The following is an 8,152-nucleotide window of genomic DNA, read 5'->3' as shown; positions in this document are numbered from 1 at the left end:
TTAGGTCAACACGAAACGCACAAGTAAAGTTTAGGGACCTTTTTTGTATTTTTTAACACCATAACAAAAACTAATTGCTTAAAATTTGTCTGTAGCTCGTCGAGGCACCGAAGTAACAGAAGCGAGCGACGCGTCTTCGTCTTTCTTTCCGGTCGCTGGTGTCGAATGGGGCTTGCTCGGTGCGAAATTAGAATTCGGGCGCACTGCGAGCAGCATACGAAATATTTTTCCATAGAGTACACGGCGCTGCCTCGACTGTCTTCATGGGTGCATTTCGTCGGCTGCTTCTGATAAAAAAATAGTTGAATCTGCTCGAAAAAAAGAAATTCTGCATGTTCTGGTGGTTCCGGCTTGTTCATCCTTGGTGAGCCCGTACTACGTTGGGGGGTTTTGGCCAAGGCGTAGTTTAAGACGCAGTTCATGTGAACCTGAGAGCGCGTTTTGCTGAGAGATGTCGTTGACCTCCCCAGGTGGAGGGGCGTTAGCTTGGTTTGCCAGCTTGCCAGCCAAAACCTGCCCCTTGAGTCCTTCCACAAAAATGGCATTGATGCGGTTCCCGTGGCTATCGCCCCAATCGGTGAGGGTGCGATCAAAATGAAAACCCGCAAACTAATTCAACAGGAGCTAAGATCATTGTCTGCCCAATACCTGCAGATCTCTGAAGTGCGTCCATTTGGCCGTCGAGGAATTGCGTGCAAGTCCTCAGACATCGCTTGTGTTGCAGACTTGCTTAAATGCACAATTTTCAGCTCGCTGCCGGCGGTGAAAGCATTCGTTCCCGAACAGCTTGCATGTGTCAAGGGTATCGTAAGAGGTGTCGACCCAGCATCGTCCCCACAAGAAATTCTACAGGAATTTCAGGATGCAGGCGTTGGGGTCCTTTCAGTCTACCGCCGCAGTAGAGAGGTAAACGGCTCGCGCGTTGCTACTGAGTCGGTAATAACAACTTTTGTTGGCTCTTCCTGCCCTGCTGAACTAAAAATCTGGCCCATTGTATACCGTGTGGACCCTCTAGAACCCCGCCCTCTTCAATGCACCAACTGTAGCGGTTCGGGCATAGCGGCAAAGCATGCAAGTCGGAGACCCGCTGCCGTTTATGTGGACAAGGTCATTCTGCTGATAAGTGAACCTCAGAGCAGCCTCTTTGTTTATTCTGCAGCAACATTCACTCAGCTGATGATGCCAACTGCGCAAAAAGTAGTGAAGAGCGTAGATTGTTGGACATTATCAAAGAGAAGCGGTGCTCAAGAGCCGATGCTTACGCTGTTCTTAAGAGGAAAAAAGATTCATATGCTAGTCGTGTGCGCGCTTCTGTTGGGGACATTGAGTCCTACTTGACTGCCTCAATTGTGACCACAGTAGAAAAAGGTCATAATAATGTGTTGAGCGAATGCTAAACACTTTCTCTGAGGCGTTGGCTCAGTTTGTTGCAGTTCAGTCTGCGTCACCATCAACACCCGTCCTGGCAGCAACGTCTGCATCTGTTTCAGCTTCTGCAGCTAGTGCTAGCCGCTCTACATCACCTTCTGATGCTCCCCAGGTCCCACCTCACATCTCTGTTCCTAGCAGTGAATGTCGCAGTGACATCTGAGCAACAGATGTCGAAATGTCGTGCCCTACGCAGAGGCGCCGTGCTTCCTCATCACCATCTAATTCTAGTTCTCCATAGATGAAAGCTAAAAGCGACCACCGAAACTTCATCCCCATGTTGATATCCTTAAAGAGGCGGTTTCGGCCTCTTTATTGGTCAATAATCATGGCAGGTATCAAAGTGTTACAATGGAATTGCCGTTCCGTCTTGTCTTCTCTTCCAGATCTAGACATACTTAATCACAAGCATAAGCCTGATATTGTACTTTTACAAGAAACGTGGTTATCACTGTATAAATCATTTTCAATGAGAAACTTTCGAGTTTTCAGGTCAGATCGAAATGTTGGCAGGGGAGGTGAACTGGTAACCATGCTATCTAAAACTTTATGTCATCAGGCATCTATATCTAAGAAAATTCTTCTCCCTGACTGTGAGCTTTTAGCGATCAAAATTTCATTTCCGCATTGTGCTGATATTACAATTGCTAATGTCTATTTTCTTTTAGGTGTACACAGGACAGACTGTTTAGACAGCTTGGTGACTGGCACAAACAGTGCAGTCATCGCAGGAGATTTTAATTCTCACCATAGTGACTGGGGAAGTCGCACTGATTCCTGCGGCCAGCTTCTCTGGTCGTGGCTGTCTGCAAATGCTGTAAGCTGCTGCAATTCTAGAGAAATAACCTTTATGCGAGGGGTTGCTCGCTCATCCATTGACTTAACATTATCAGCAGGTAGGCTAGATGTGACTGATTGGTCGACAGAGGATTCGGGTACGTCTAGTGATCACTTTCCTATAACTTTCACTATCAGGTATTTTCCTCTTAAAACTAGTTGTGTAACCCATAAATTTGTTAACCACAAAATTTATAAAAATCTGATGTCCGCCTCACTTGCTTCTATAGTTAATACAAGCCGGGACGAAAGAGCTCAGCAGAAGGTTTCATTTTTGCAAAATGCAATAGACCACTCAATATTCGCTGTGCCCGCAGCAGCCTCTAATAAACAGCCGTCTCCTTGGTGGACAGAAGAATGTGAGAAGGACTATCGTCGCAGAAAAGCGGCCTGGAAGAGGCTGTCCTGCAACCAGAGTCCGGCTAATTGGTTAAATTACAAATTCTTCTCTGCATCTTTCAAAATAACACTTGCAAAAGCCAGGGAGGATTACAACCAAAATTTAAACACATATCTTTCAAATCCTCGTCATCGGAAAGCCCTGTATAGATTCATGGAACGTAACAAGAGTTCTGCCGTCCCTCTTCTCACTAGTTCAACAGTGTTATCACCACTAAAGGCTCAGGAGAGCCTGGAGTGTATTTCTCAGGGATTGGCGTTACGCTTCCAGACGCACAGAAACGTCCCTTTGTGCACAATTTCACCCTCTTCGGATTATACCGAGGTTCATGCATCAGAGCTCCTCTCAGTCCTGGCAATGTTGCATCCTGCAGCTCCTGGACCAGATGGTGTCACTGTTGGTATGATTAAAATTTTAGCCGAGGAGTTTACAGGCGCCCTCTTAGATATGGTCAATGCTTCTCTGGAAAATGCATGGATTCCAAGCATTTGGAAGACGGCGAAAATTATTTTATTAATGAAAGATGTAGGAAAAGGATACGTCTTAGATAATATTCGGCCAATTGCGCTGACTTCAAATTTAGTCAAATTATTAGAAAGAATAGTGTACAGTCGCCTCACAAAACATGTTCATGACATCAACGGTCTCATCTCAGCTCAGATTGGCTTTCGTGGATGCTCTATATGGTCCGCGCATGTGGATCTAGAGAGCAGAATCCGGCTCTCGCTACGCAGAAGAGAAGTTTCAGCTTTGGTCACTCTTGATGTAGCAAAGGCCTATGACAGTGTAGAGCATACTATTTTACTTAACAGACTTGCTCAGTTACATCCTCCGACCTACATTTATGCGTGGATATCTGAATTTCTGAAGGACAGATTCTTTTACGGCGCCGAGGGAACCCTATGTTCAAATACATATTATCAATCAAGAGGTGTGCCGCAAGGATCGGTGCTATCCCCTCTGCTTTTTAATATTTTGGTCAGTGGCATCCCCATTCGTCCTGATATAACAGTTTTTATGTATGCAGATGACATAGCTTTTTTCGCCTCGGCCAGGGATATCCACTCCCTTTACCACATTCTGCAGGGATATTTGGATGCTCTTGGAGTATGGTTGCAGGGTATTCATTTATCCCTGAATGTAGACAAATGCGAAGTTTTGGTATTTCATCTTCCTCCAGACAGGCCTTTGCACATTTCATTAGTCCATCGCTCTCTCCAGATTCCACAAGTGGAATCCGTAAAATATCTGGGTGTTACTTATCACCCAGCATTAGATTGGAGCCTTCATATAAAGAACAATGAGTTTCAAGGAGAACGCGCTATAGGCCGGCTGACAAGATCGCCAATAAAAAGTTTGGGATGCGCCGCGACACGTTATTGTTACTATACAAAGCCTACGTAAGATCTATACTTGAATTTGGTTGCATTCTGTTCTCTGATAGCGCAAGCTACAAGATTCAACCCTTAATCTTACTGGAAAGGCGCGCTCTCCGCCTCTGCCTTGGTCTCTCAAAATCAGTTTCAAACGCCCTGCTTTATCTGGAATCCCGTATCCCTGATCTAACTTCCAGTTTTCAAATACTCACGGCGCGAACTTTCCTCAGGTCGATGGACCCAGTGACTGATGTCAGTACTCCTATTTTTGTGTCTCAGCCGGCCTTATTCTTTTCTCATCATTGGCCACAGTATCAAATGCCACAGATTATGTTAACGCAGAACCTTTTAACACCGATTGGTGTGGATCTCAGTTCTTTGCAGTGGGTTGATGACACGCCGGCAGCAGTGGAATTCCATTTCGACCACATCTTCCCATCTCATGCGAAACACATGCCCGCAAACATTTTAAACGGTATTCTCTCGGATCACATAGAGGAATACCCCCATCATACGGTGCTTGCTACCGATGCCTCCGTCAACTGCCAAAAAGCTGCAGTTGGCATCTTTTGGCAGGATTTGGCATGGAGCTATTCTGTCCGCATCCCAGAATATATTCCTATATTCTTTGCGGAATTTTTGGCTCTTGGAATGGCCCTTCACAAAATTCCATGCCATGTGTCCCATGTTATTATTCTCGCTGATTGTTTGTCAGTGTTAGTCTCCCTTGACACTTCACGAGAAGATTTTTTGCGCCGTATCCTGCGATTTTTTGTCCCATGCACTTTGAAGGCGGTCCGTTTTGTCTGGGTACCTGGCCATGCTGGTATTCATTCAAACGAGGTGACTGATTACTTAGCAAGGTCGGCTCTTGACGGGTCAGTGACATATCCCGTCCCGAATTTCAGCCTGCTGGCGATTTCCAGGTTTCAGCGGTTCCTACATATATCAGCCAGGTTACGAGATCCCTTACTAAATACCACTGACTATCAGCACTTAGCATATAATTGGAACGTCCGTTCGTGTAAATCCAGGCTGTGTGAGGTAACAATGACGCGGTTGCGGTGCAGGATTCCAAGTTTGAATTTATATCTATGCAGGTGTGGGTTGACACCGACGAACCTATGTGACGCATGTGGGAAAGTTGAATCTTTAGACCATTTTCTCCTCTACTGCCCAAGGTTCGCTCTTCAGAGAAAGATTTACCTTGAGGTCCCTCTCTCCAGGTTAGGGCTCCCTTTATCTTTGCCAGTATAATTATCGTTTGGTGCGAACGCCCTGGGATTTGCATTGGGTTCTATTTGTGGGTTTCTCCATGATTACATAATTGCAACTGGTAGGATGATGTGCTAATTATTTTAAAGTTCTACGAGTTCTTCTCTTTTCACCAAAATGCTGTCTGTTACTTAACTGTAAATATTGTTCTGTTGTTTTTATTCATTGATTTTTCGAAATTCACGATTGGTGCTACAATTTTGTTATCTTCCATGGAAACTTCTTTGTTTATTCTACTACACCTTGGCCAATCCCCCCGCGTGGGTAAATGCCATATAACTGGGGTGAAGAAGAAGAAGAAGAAGAAGAAAAGGAAGAGCAGGTTCTGGCTACATCAAGTATAGGTGATAAATCGGTTACCTTCTGCAGCTCCTGGTCCTGACCGTGTCACCTCTGCGATGATTAAAATACTGTTCGACAAATCCCCCAATGGTATATTGGAGCTGGTAAATTACTCTATTAGAACCCCATGAATCCCGGATGTATGGCGTGTTTCCAAAATTATCCCGGTGCTTAAAAAGCCAGGCGAAGGGTTGGTCTTAGACAACATTCGACCAATTTCATTGACATCGAATCTGGTGAAATTGGTTGAACGCGTGCTGTATGGACAAATCATGCCCATTATTACTGAAAAGGGACTACTTAACCCCTGCCAGATTTGTTTCAGGCCTGGGTGCTCTAATGGTGTGCGCATACTGATTTCGAAAGCCGTGTCCGACTAGCGCGCCGGCGTCGACAGTATGCTGCGCTGGTAACTCTAGACGTCTCGAAAGCATATGACAGTGTCGAACATGGGCCTCTGATGTATAGACTACGGGCTCTGGGCTTGCCAAGTTAATTTGTGGAATGGGTGTCAGCTTTCCTGGCTGACAGAGTATTTTATTGTTGTCAACGCGGAGTTTCTACAAGGAAATTTCATCAATCTAGAGGTGTGCCTCAAGGTGCAGTTCTCTCCCCTGTTCTGTTCAACCTCTTACTCAGTTCGATTCCGACTTCCCCTGACGTTACTACGTACGTGTATGCAGACGATATAGCTTTCTTTGCTGCTGCGAATAATTTACATTCTGTGTATATGGTTTTACAGTCATATTTAAATTCCCTTGACCGATGGTTATCTGAATTACACTTAAGTCTTAATGTAAACAAGTGCGCTCTGTTACCTTTTCCAGTTACTCAACAGGTACACATTTCATTGTCTTATCGTCATCATGTCATTCCTCAGGTATGTTCCCTAAAGTATCTCGGGGTAACTTATGACTCCTCTCTCTCTTGGCGGTCACATATAGATCAGGTTGCTTAGAAAGGGATTCGGGCGGTAGGCCTTCTGCGAAGGATGAGTAGCCCTTGCTGCGGTATTCGCAGACATGCTCTTCTGCTGATTTACAAAATGTATATCCGGCCAATCTTGGAATTCGGTAGCGTTTTGTTTTCTGGAGCAGCTGCATACAAACTGCGCCCACTTCTGCTCTTAGAGCGAGAAGCTCTGCGCCTGTGTTTGGGTCTCCCTAAATACGTGGCAAGAAATGTTTTGTATCTGGAAGCGCGGGTGCCGTCTCTTACTGCAAGGTTTCGCCTTTTGACAGTACAAACGTTTTTAAAGTTTTGCGACTCGGAGCAGCATGCATCCGAGTTGATCTTCCTAGGGCAGCGAGCGGAGTTCTTGGGTGTCGGATGGTCTCGCCTTCAAACTCCCCAAATCCGTTTCGTTGAATCTTTGCTGGGCCCACTCAACGTGCGAATACCTGAAATTGTTCCGGTGCGGTCCATCCCCGCAACTGTGTCTATCATCTACGATGGCATTTATCCATGTAATGCGAAATTACTGCCTTTCCCATGGTTAAATGGTATGTTGCAGGGTTATTTGTCGACCTTCAGCTCACATGTTGCAATTGCGACTGATGGCTCGGTGTGTGCAGAAAGGCAGGTGTAGGTATTTACTCCCAGTCCCTTGACTGGTCTTTTTCTCTTCGTCTCCAAGATTTCACTCCTATCTATGTGGCTGAGTTTCTAGCAGTGGTTCTCGATCTGCGCAAGGTACCAATTTTTTTATCACCAGTAATAATAATTACGGACTCGTTATCTTTATGCACTTCCCTCTCAGCGTCCACTGAATCGCAGCTCTTTCGGATACTAAAATTCCTGATCCCTCCACACATCACATCAATTCGATTTCTTTGGGTTCCTGGGCACAGGGGTCTTCTATTAAATGAATCAGCTGATGCTTTAGCGAAAGCAGCCCTGAGTGGACCGATTGTTGACCCGCTTCCAACAACTGCTTACATCACGGCGGCACGCTTTCGACGGTACACTGTAATGAACGAATTGGGCGCATCAGCGCTTACTTCCTTGGACGACTTCCAGCACCTACTGTTCCCTTGGAGAAGCTCAGTCTGGCGATCGCGCAATCTTGAAGTTTCCTTCACGAGGCTTCGTTGCCGGGTGCCGCAACAAAATTTTTACCTCTACAGGCCTGGTCTGACGATCTCCCCATTGTGTCCGTATTGTGCGGAGCCGGAAACAATAGAGCACTTTCTTCTTTTTTGCCGTCGCTACTCATCGATTAGGAGGCGACTATTAGAAGTTTCAATACAGAATCTCAGTTTGCGCCTCTCTTCTGCGGTTGTTCTGTCTCTTGGCGCTTCTATGATTGGCCATACCAATGGGAATGTTTGCTCTGCCATTCAAAATTATCTCCTAGAATCAAAACGTCTACCATCATGAGCTTTTGTCCTGCCCATCCTATTATCAGCTTCTGTATTTCGGTTTTTACAACCACTTATAGTAATCCCTACCCCTTCTTTGCCTAAATTTTAGTTTGTATGACCCCCCTAACCTC

The sequence above is a fragment of the Amblyomma americanum genome, chromosome 1, assembly GCF_052857255.1.
Source record: "Amblyomma americanum isolate KBUSLIRL-KWMA chromosome 1, ASM5285725v1, whole genome shotgun sequence".
NCBI classification, from domain to species: Eukaryota; Metazoa; Arthropoda; class Arachnida; order Ixodida; family Ixodidae; genus Amblyomma; species Amblyomma americanum.
The sequence above is the reverse complement of the archived record's forward strand: the minus strand, read 5'-3'. Positions refer to the sequence as shown.